At 36.9% G+C, this 11,256-nt stretch overlaps 1 non-coding gene across 1 annotated transcript; it reads right to left on the bottom strand.

The window, feature by feature from the left end:
* Positions 1 to 8,880: 8,880 nt before the first annotated feature.
* Positions 8,881 to 8,987, bottom strand: LOC124894373. Its single transcript, XR_007051160.1, has one exon. It is a non-coding gene; the product is annotated as a small nucleolar RNA R71 (small nucleolar RNA).
* Between the last annotated feature and the right edge of the window lie 2,269 nt (positions 8,988 to 11,256).

The raw sequence follows: 11,256 nt of genomic DNA, 5'->3' as shown, positions 1-11,256 counted from the left end.
ATGATTTAAAGATGAGATATATTTATGTTTTGGTCCCTATGATAGACCCATGATTTGATATTGATTAAGGTGGATTTCCTAACGCATTCTGAGCTGAGTCTAGGAGGAGTATTTAGCATCGAGCGGGAAATGTGGTAGTTCTCCCAAAACTACGTGCCACCATAAGATTGATATTGATGATTGTGGGCCAGAGGCCGAGTACGGGATTGTGATTGAGAAACTGAGGTTTTACTCCTTGGCAAGAGTACGACACCCCCTCCAATGTGGGGTTCTCTCCTTAGGAGGGCAAAATGTTGGACTCCATGCGGCTCACATGGTTAGTTATATCGGTTATAACAAACTCCCACGTCCATAATGATCTAAGTACCATGAGTTACCGAGCCACTCTAAGTCATGAGTCAAAGAGTTTGAGTCGAGTTAAATGATTTACGAGATTTATGAAGCATATGTTATTACTGATGACTTTCGAAAATGATGTTTTAGATAATTCAAGCGAAGAGAGTTGTTATTGTCGGCATGCATAATTTTCTTATACATTTATGATGTTATTTAAAATATTGCATCCACCTCCACATACTCAGTACATTCCCAAGTACTGACTCTCATACTCTTTTGTATTCTATATTTCCTCATGATATAGGTTCAGGTGCTCAGTCTCAGCAGCGACAGTGATCTTTGAGTACCTTCATCTACATTTCTGCAGTTGGTGAGTTCTCATGGTTCGAGGACCTGTGTCTCCAATTTTGTCTTGTTAATAGATGGTTGTTTACTTTCAGTTCAGTACGAGTCAGTTGAGGATCTGTCCCAATGGCTTCTCAGTCCTATGAAGTATAGGCTTTGTCAGACTAGTGTTCCAGCATGTACAGAGATTTCAATATTTTGTTTGTACAGAACCGTATTACTTCATATCTCAGTATGTTCATGTCATGATTATTCTTCCCTACTTTATGATGATTCGTGTCGTAGAGAGTTTTGAAAGTGATGACAGGCTTGGAGGGTTAGCTTAAGGCCACGTGTGGCCTTGAGCACCATGTGATGTCTCGGGATAGGTTCTTAGGGCGTTACATAAATATATCAACATAACTCCGTAGAGATAGTGACGCCAAATCTTCAATGCAAAAACCACAACCAACAACTCCAAATCATGAGTAGGCTAGTTCTTCTCATAAACTTTAAATTTCATAGAAGCATAGGACACCTCCCTATTATGTATCATCAACAAAAAACCAAGCCCAACATGAGAAGAATCACAATACACCATAAAGTAATCACTACCCACGGGAAACATCAAAATTGGAGCTAAAGTCAACTTATCCTTTAACTATTAAAAAATACCCTATCATGCATCCGACTATAAGAATTTGACCTACTTTTGGGTCAACATAGTCAAGGGAGAAGCTATCATTGAAAATCTCTAGAAAAATATCCTATAGTAATCGGCCAAACAAAAGATGCTCCAAATATCATATAGGGTCACAGATCTAGGACACTTCTTAACCATGACAACCTTTTGTGGATCAACGATGATCCTTTTACTAGAGATAAAAGAACCAAGCAAAGTCATAAGTTTTAACAAAAACTCATACTTAGAGAACATGGCATACAAATTTTGATCCTTCAACGTCCGCAACACCACACGAAGGTGATTGACATGATTCGCCTCACTCTTTGAGTAAACCAAGATGTCATAAACAAAAAAAATAACAAGAAAATCTAGAAATGGATGTAACACCCTATTAAGCATATCTATGAATATTGTTGGGGCATTGGTCAACTCAAAAGACATAACCAAGAACTTATAGTGGCTATACCTGGTCCTAAAAGCAGTCTTAGGGATATCCACCCCCCTTATCTTAAGCTGATGATAACCCGACCTAATATTAGTCTTAGAGAAACACTTCGCACCTTGAAGCTGATCAAAGAAATCATCAATCCTGGGAAGAGGATACTTATTCTTTATGGCTACCTTATTGAACTAATGATAATCAATGCACATTCGAATGGAACCATCCTTCGTATTCACGAACAACATAGGGGCACCCCAAGGTGACACATTAGGAGAGATGAAACCTTTATCTAACAGGTCCTTCAAATTTTCCTTAAGCTCCTTGAACTCAGTTAGAGCCATTCTATAAGGAGGGATAGAGATAGGACGATTGTCCCAAACAAGATCATTCCCAAAATCAATTTTTCTATTGGAAAGGATACTAGGAAGTTCATTGAGAAAAACTTCAGGAAACTCATTAACCACATAAACAGATTCTGGAGAAGGACCCTTCGAGTTAAAATCTTTAACCTAGACCAAATGATATAGACACACTTTGGAAATCAATCTTTGGGCTTTAAGATACGAAATGAACCTCCCCTTAGGCACTAAATTTCCCTCTTCCAATACAATGACTGGCTCATTATAGAATTTAAACATGACCTTATGGGTCTGACAATCTAAGGAAATATAACACGAATGCAAAACCCCTTCCCCAATATGATATCAATGTTAATGATATCCAACTCTATCAAATCCACAAGAGTTTAATTATGATCAACAGCTACCACATACCCTTATAGACTCTCTTAACGACCATAGATTTCCTACTGGGATATAAATAGAAAAAGAAATTGGCAAACACTTAGGACTAAAACCAAAATATACAGCCATAAATGGGGTCACCAAAAAAAGAGTGGACGCTGGATCATGTAAACAATACACATCATGGGGGAATAGTTTCAACATACCAGTAAAGACATTGAGAGATGCCTCAAAATCTCAGCGAGAAGCAAGAGCATATAATCGATTCCAACTAGTGTTGATACCAGAAGTAGGAATAGATATTGAAGTAGCACCATTTGGTGCAAGAGTGGATGAAGAGCCAACAAGCACCTTGTTAGCCCTAGAAGCCATCCTAACATGATAATCATGCTGCATGTGACCAATCTGACCACAATAGAAATATTAGTTCTTCCCTTTCTCTTAGAATCCATGGTGTGACCAACCATAAAATTTACAAGGAGGATGAGATGGAGCCATTTGAGCCCCACTAGCCTAAGATTACACACCCTGTGCCCAGAACCCTTCATTATAAAGAGACTAACGATCACCCGACTCCTTCAAGTAAGGAGAACTATACGAGGAAAAAGAACATGAACTCCCCCACTTCTTCTTTATCCACTTACTACTATCTCTACCATTTTGCTCAGAGGGCCTAAATTTCTTCCCTTGCCTCTCACTAGACCCCACCTACTTCCTTTTCTCTTTCTTTACTCATTGCATATATACCACCAACTTAGATATATTTATATCCTTAATCAACAAAGCAGACATACTCTTAAAAATCAACTCACGAGATAAATCTGAATCAAACTTATGCATTCTGGCCCTCATGTTTAAAATCATCTGCAGAGCATACAAAGATAATTGGTGAAACTTCTAGGCATACTCCTTGACTGACATCCTTCCCAGTCTCATATTAACAAACTTCTCCACCTTAGATTCACTCAACTCTTGAGGAAAGAAGCTTTCCAGAAATACATTAAAGAAATCCTCCCGTAAAGATAACTTATCACCATTACCCCTAGCCTATTCCCATTCTTCGTACCATTGGTATGCGACATCCTTCAGCTGATAGGAAGAAAAATTCACCCCTTACACACTCGTGGCATGCATAATCTATTAGATCTTTTCCATTTCATCTAGAAAACGTTAAGTATCCTCCTCAACCTTAACACTAATAAAGGTCAGAGGGCTCAACCTCATGTACTGGACAACCCCTGTGGCCTCAAAATATGGAGTGATAAAAGAACCACACTTAGCTTGAGAAGCTACCAACTGAGCAATCATATGAATTGACTTACAAAACTCTACATTTATCACATCATCCTGGGGAATTGAAGGAGTAGTAGAGGGAACCGATGGAACTCTAGGACCTTCATGAACTAGACCCTATATCGAGTATAGATCCCATAAGTAGAGCGGGTCCTACAAATATTAACCCCAATTGGGACTAAAGAGATTCCTTGAGCTACAAATTATAGAGGAGGCATGATCTGAATAATGAGCAAACAAAAATCAGAAGAATCCAAGACCTTAGACACTATAGCTTTAAATAAGACAATAAGAAAGTGGCACATTCCTAAATGTCTATAGCCTCTTTCTTATAAGTGTCCAGTGCTACACACCCATAATAGAGACTCTACTTGACACGGTTTTATGGACACCAAATTGTCCATGAACCAAGGCATTGATACCAACTTGACATTGATGATAGGCGAAATTACGCGCCTATATCAATATATTTTGCCCATATTTTAGCCTAGTTTCGAGAACTAATTATCTATTTCGTACACTTTTAGTCCTTTTTCCTGTAAATGAGCTAACAAATGTGATTAGGAAAGTTTCAGGTATAAATGATGCAAAATACAGCAATTTATGGCTTACTTGACGCAAAAGAAAGCTCACAAACGAGATGGAAAGGAGCTGGACGCATAAAGGACTAAATCTGCTGCATGGAAAATCTGTCCCGGGCTAAAACAGCATTTCTGAAGACTTTGGGACTTACAGACACAAAGCTGGATTTTTGCCATAATACATTAACCTAGTGCAATTAGGTTATGTGTTTCATCATTCTATTTGGATTATAATTTTGTAACCTTACCCTAGTACAATTGGGTCAAGGATTTCATTAGTATATTAGGATTTGGTTATTTATTTTATTAGTTTAGTAGGAGTAGGATAGGAGTATTATAAATACCCTATCATGTTAGAGATTTTCAAAGGAAGGGGGGAGACATTCTGACAATTCATTCATCTCCTTACAATTAAGACATCTTCCTACAACCCATTCTCAATTCTTCATTCTTCTACTCTTAAATTCCACAACAAGAGAATCGTTACTTGCTACGGAATCACTAAAACCACACGCCAAACACCTACTATTCACGCCATCCACCATGCAAAACGTGATATCCTTCGCATTCATGGGTAACTAAATCTCTTAGTTGGGGTTATGGAAGCCGAATGAGTTACTATCTATAGCTATGAGTTTGTGAGTTCAAGACAAGTATATTGCTTATATCATTATTCTCTTCATCTTAAATCTACATTCTTTGCGGTTCAAACACAAGAACACGCCATTCTAACATCTAACCTGTTCGAGAGAAAGGTTATTTGTCTAGAAAAGAAGACGCATAGACCAACGCCAGTCTAACATCTGACTTGTTCGAGAGAAAAGTTATTTGTCTGGAAAAGAGATAATGTCAAGGTAGTAGGACACCCTTTCCTATTAAAAAGCTAGTGCCGTACCTGGACTAACTTCTTGGAGAATTCGTACCGTTAGTCACGCTTTAAGCTCGAGAGAGTTAAAGTGAAATAGTCCTTGTTTAGGTCGAGAGACGCTTGGATTTACCATCGACTACAATTCTCTATAAGCAATTACATGTCAAGACTCTACACACTCATAGCCAATAGAGACGTATACCTCAGAAGGTGGACATAACCCCAACGCCTCAATTCTCATTGTTTACAACACACGTGACAATCTCTCTTTATTTTGCTATTTTCAGTTCTTACATTCTTGTTTTGGTTACATACTACAATCCCCCCTTTCCTACGAGACTTGCACTAAAAGTCTAGTAATTTCTCTTGCTTGTTGGCCAAGCTATTCTCTGTGGGATCGATACCCAACCCAGGTTGGGTTCTATATTTGCTAACGACCGCTTTACACTCCCACGAGAGCTGTAGATTGAGCGTTATCAGACATAACCTAAATGGGGGCCAGGTCATAATGGGACTCTTAAGCCCAACAAGGATCAGAGATCACCCCATTACCCAATCCAACCAACCATCAAATAATCTAATCTGGATGAACTCCAAACATATAACTAGATAAGATGCTTAACAGTCACATGACTTTTGGATAGGTCCAAGACCATGTCCAACCCAAACAATTCAAACCATCCAATACTTAACCAACAACTATAACAAAACCAAAATAACTATTTATATATTCACATCCATACCATAACATACCAAAGTCTATAGTTTGTCCATACAAAGCCTCTAAAGGAAATCCAAAATATATTCAATTGGGACATGCCCCCGACCATAGCCAAATACCTATATCCTAGTGTAAACAAATAAAGACATAAGGAAACACACCAAGAAATGGAGCCTTCCAAAGTATAGAAGCTTACCACTTCTAGTTCTAAAGCTCATCCTAAGTCCAATCACTAAGTAGGAGGTGTAGTGTGACCAACACCTACATCGCATAGGGATACATCATCGAAGATAGTTAGCGGTTGGAATGCTAGCATGTAACTAGGAGATAAGGATTAAATAGTGCAAATATTTCAAAATAAACCAACCAATGCATATACCATTGTAACATATACATATATACATATATATATACGATGTTGGGATAGGGAATAAGATTAGCATGAACTTTGAAATGATTAACCTGGGTTGTATAGCATAATTATCATATAGAAAGGAACCTATTAGCTATATAGGCCCAACTCTCTTCTAGCTGGAAGGGCCCCTAGCGCGTGTAGCCATATGAACCAGAGAATACAATAATCATATATGCCTATATAAGAGACTTTAACCTCTCGACATAATAAAGTTGACTTAAGAACCAATACAAGTGTAAGGGGACTAGAACCTCCCTTTTATATATTTATTCGGGGGACTCGAGCACCCAGTCACATGACACCCACATCGGCTAGCGGGGTTTCTAGTATTAGTCCATCAGACTCTACTTTCAAGGCCCTACTACACATCACATTGTAAAGCTCAATTTAAAGCCATCATTTCATATGTACAACTATTTAGATAATTAGTTACCAAAGGCATTTCGTTGGTATCATCATACTAACACTAATTGCAAGGGTACAACATGCCATTACCATTACCAATCAATAATTCACTCATTTGAATTTTGGACTCAAACCCATCCTCTAATAAGATAATTGCTCAGTTCAAGGTTTAGGGACTCAAACTCATAATCAAGTGAAGAGAATAACCAATTTGGTGTTATGGTCTCAAACCCATTCTACTAACTAAACCCCCAAGATTACCATTTAAACCATTACATGTCTAACAAGGCCTTCAAAAACCATTTACCAAGCATTCATACACATTAGGTGAATGTCTTAGTTCAAAATACTATTTCAAAACATCACATGGTATTCAAGACATTAACAAAACCATTCATCCTTAATTAGGTTTATTATACCAAGCTTTAGTTCAAAACATAATTCATCTTGTAACTAGTTTATTCTCTAAGATATTTTGGCGAATACCTTGAGGGCATACCTTTAACAAGACCAAAACTAAAGTAAAAACCATCAAGCTTAAGGTTACCCATGACCCATTTATTAAACTACATTCACTAAGCACCCATATGTGCAAACCATTACAAAAAATATGTATATACCTAATTTAAATCAAGAGTAAACCATACTCAACAATATGAACCAAAACCTCAAATTGGATGTCAAAATCATAATTAATGATTCATAAATAATGTTTAAATCACATTATATTTGAGAATTAACAATGAGAGAAAAGTCACATGCCTTATACATGAAGATTCACAAAGAGATTCTTGGTCCTCAAGCATCTAATAGACACTATGATAAACCCTAGCTCCAATATTGCAAGAGAAGTTTAGAGAGGATTTTGGAGAAATTTTTTTATCTTTTTAAGTCAAGAATAAAATGCCAAAAGATGTTATAAGATGTGGATCTTAAGGGTTTTGGTTGGGGGAATATCCCCAACTTAAAAGCTGCAAAACACAGGCAGGAAGGTACGACTAACCTCCCCTAAAATGTACCCTAAGGGATGAGTGATACCCTTACTCATACCCTAAATCTCCCCTTGAACCCCAATACTAATCAACATACGACCATACAAAGCGAACTCATTCATTAAGGTATGAGAAGTACCCTACAAATAGTACACTAGATTGAATACTTTGAGTGAGACTTATAGCATCATACAACTTGGTAACTTACTACTCGTACCGTAACATATGACTAGTAAGGGGTTCAATCATACCTTGGACAAAATGCACCCAGCTTACATTGATAATCATACGAGTAGGGGGTACTATACCATACCCTAGCATACTAGAAGTATTCCCAAATCGTACCTTGTCCAAAAACTCAAACTTAGGGAATTTTCTAAATATTCAAAGCCAAGGTGTTTTAGCGGTAGGACGCAACAAGTTTTTGGTACCGTTGTTGGGGGCTTGAAAAAAAGAAAACCTTCTGATTTTTAGTTTTTCAATTTTATTTTGTCAATGCTAATGACTTGGTTTTAGCTATTGAACTTGTAGGTAAAAGTCTCAATCTCAAGTAAGTTGGCAAGAGAGAAGAATTTGGTAGAACCATATCTCAAACCTGAGCGACACTTGCACCAATTGAAGCTTGAAGCAACGCATCTCTATCCTATCCTATAAGTTCAATAGAGTGAAGTCATTCATTCTATCATGAATAAAGAATAACTATCCTAGATGATAGTGTACAAAGTGGCAATCCCACAAGTAATTAGTGTTACCTCCGCCATCTGGAGACCAAATCCTGGGGGGTAGATCTAAACTTATGTAAGTAAAACATGGTGCAATTTTTGCACAACAGTTAGTAGTTCATAAGCCTATCACATGAGGATTCACATGTTCATCTATAAGACTTATAGGAGATTTGTCACACTTTCATTTCAACTGGAGTCTCCGTAAATTATGTGAGGCTTATTCTTTTCCCCTTCTCACTCTTATGGGAAGTGAAGAAATAGTTGAAGGCAAAACCTTCAAACTCAATAACAATTTGGGTTGACCTATTAATGAAGTTCCTCATCCAATTCTTTTCATTCAAAAAAATACAAGGTTGAGAAGTGAGATCTTATGTTTTAAACAAAAGCCAGATGAGAATTTGTGTCATGCATGGAAGATATTTAATTCTCTCCTCAAGCATTATCTACATCACCAGTAGGTCAAGGAGGTATTATCTTATACTTTTGTACAAGATCTTGACCATAACATAAAAATAATACTAAACTCAGCTGCAGGTTAAGGACATATTAGCTCATACTTTTGTAGAAGGTCTTGACCATAACAAAAGATAATGCTAGATTCAGCTGCATGTGGTCAAGCTTTAGAGAAACTTACGTCAAGCTATGTACTCTCCTAAGCTGAATTACATAAGCTAATCTCGAATGGGTGGATGATGTATCCAAAAGTGTGAGTTAGAAGGCTTTAGGTATGATTGAGGTGGATAGTGTCAAAGCATTGGCTACATAGTTGGCCTCTTTTTAGAATAAAATGATGATACAGTTTAGTAAGTTAAGTGTGAATCAACCTTAGGCCAAGTTAATGCAATTTAGCAGGCTCAAACTTGTTTTTAAATTTGTAGAGGTAGTGTTACCTCTTTAAATGTATGTGGAGAAAATCCAAAGTTAGTAAATTTTGTTGGCATTACATTAAAATGGAAATAGGCTTATGGTAATTTACAAACACAATTGGATGAGTCAGCCTAATTACTCATGGGGTAATAATCAGGCTAAAACCCATTAATTTTAGTAGTAGCAAGGAATTCAGAAAAATACTCTGGCCAGTAATATAGAAGAGACTTTGAAAAAAATCATAGCCAACCAAGAACAAATGGAAGTAGATATAAAAATTATGAAATTGGCATAGACAAACTTGGAGACACAGTTAGGCTAGTTGGCTTAGGCATAATACACAAGACATAAAATGGATTTATCTAGAGATACAAAAAATTCAAAGCATGCATGTAATGGCAATCACATTTAGGAGTGGCAGATATCTAATTGTCAATCTTCCAAAAAGATTAAGAGGCACACATTGAATACATCCAACCACAAGTATATGAGAAGCTAGTGGAAACCAAAGAAGGTAAAAATTTAGGAAATTTTGAGTAACTAGAACCAAAGAAAACTAAGCATATAGTAGAGAGACCACCACACCATTCCCTCGTAGGCTTAAAAGGGCTATATAGGATGTTTGCTTTAAGAAGTTCTTTGAAACCTTAGAGAACTTCACATTAAACTTTCTTTATTAGATGTTTTGCGGGGAATTCCTAAGTTCCCTAAGTACCTGAAGAATGTAGTGACAATTAAGATAACTCTTGGTGACATTGAGATGGTAGCACTTATTGAGGAGTGTAATTCCTTCGAAATAAGCAAGATGTCTGAAAAGCATAAGGACCCTTAGAGTTTCATCGTCTCTAAACAAATTAGTGAAAGTTATGTGGTCTATGCTTTGATTTATTTGGGTGTAAGCATCCACTTAATGCCCTTTATAGTGTTTAACACTCTTTGTTTGACTAAATGGAGGCCACTTTCTATAGTCCTCCAATTGGTGGACAGAACTAAAGTGGTCCACGAAGGAATCATAGAGCAAGTTTCATCAAGGTTGATAAGTTTATTATTTATATTGAATTTATTGTTCTTGATTATGATGTAGATGATAGGTGACCAATCATACTAGGACGTTAATTTTTGGCAATAGGAGGGGTATTGATAAATGGGAGAGAGGGTAATCTAAAAATGAAATTAATTGATGAAGAGGTGGTCTTTAGAGTGTACACAGAACTCAATTCACAATTATGATACAAAGATTTATGCATCACCATAGAAATGTAAGAGTAAAAGTGTGGGGTGAAGGAGTTTAAATTTTCAATGACCATTTTGTACTCTCTCATGGAGTTGTTCAGATCAATAATAAAGCCCATAATTTAGAAACTTGAAGAGGATCATGGAAAGGTACACATAGAAAGAGTTATTGACCTAGAGAGTAAGTTCTTAAGAGGTCAAAAAATAATAAGAAGATGGGATTCGAGTAGGAGAAAGAGGGAGAGAGACTGGAGTTATGTGTTGTCATGTAAGTGGTTCCACAATAATAGATCAAGTGTTTCTTATGTGGAAACCCAAGTTAAGGTACATATTTTTACTTTTTTTAATTTTACTTTAGTATAAGCATTGGTTTTGTTTTTGTTTAGTGTCAACAGGTTGAAGAGATGTCTGAGTGGCATAGATCTAAGCTAATGAGTATAGAAAAAAATGAGTGTCGGATCCTCCAAACCTCTTTGATGACCATGATGCTACTAGCCAGGCTGAGAGGCCTTAGAGGGTATTTATATCCTTAATTTTAATCTATACTATGGGGACAAAGTGTGATTCCAAGTGTGAAGTAGGGAATCTTCCAATTATTTAAGGTGAAGTGCTGTTATAGGATTTTC

This window comes from Capsicum annuum, unplaced genomic scaffold (assembly GCF_002878395.1).
Source record: "Capsicum annuum cultivar UCD-10X-F1 unplaced genomic scaffold, UCD10Xv1.1 ctg73362, whole genome shotgun sequence".
In the NCBI taxonomy this organism is placed as follows: domain Eukaryota; kingdom Viridiplantae; phylum Streptophyta; class Magnoliopsida; order Solanales; family Solanaceae; genus Capsicum; species Capsicum annuum.
Note: the sequence above shows the minus strand (reverse complement) of the source record. Positions and strands in the feature narration are given on the sequence as shown.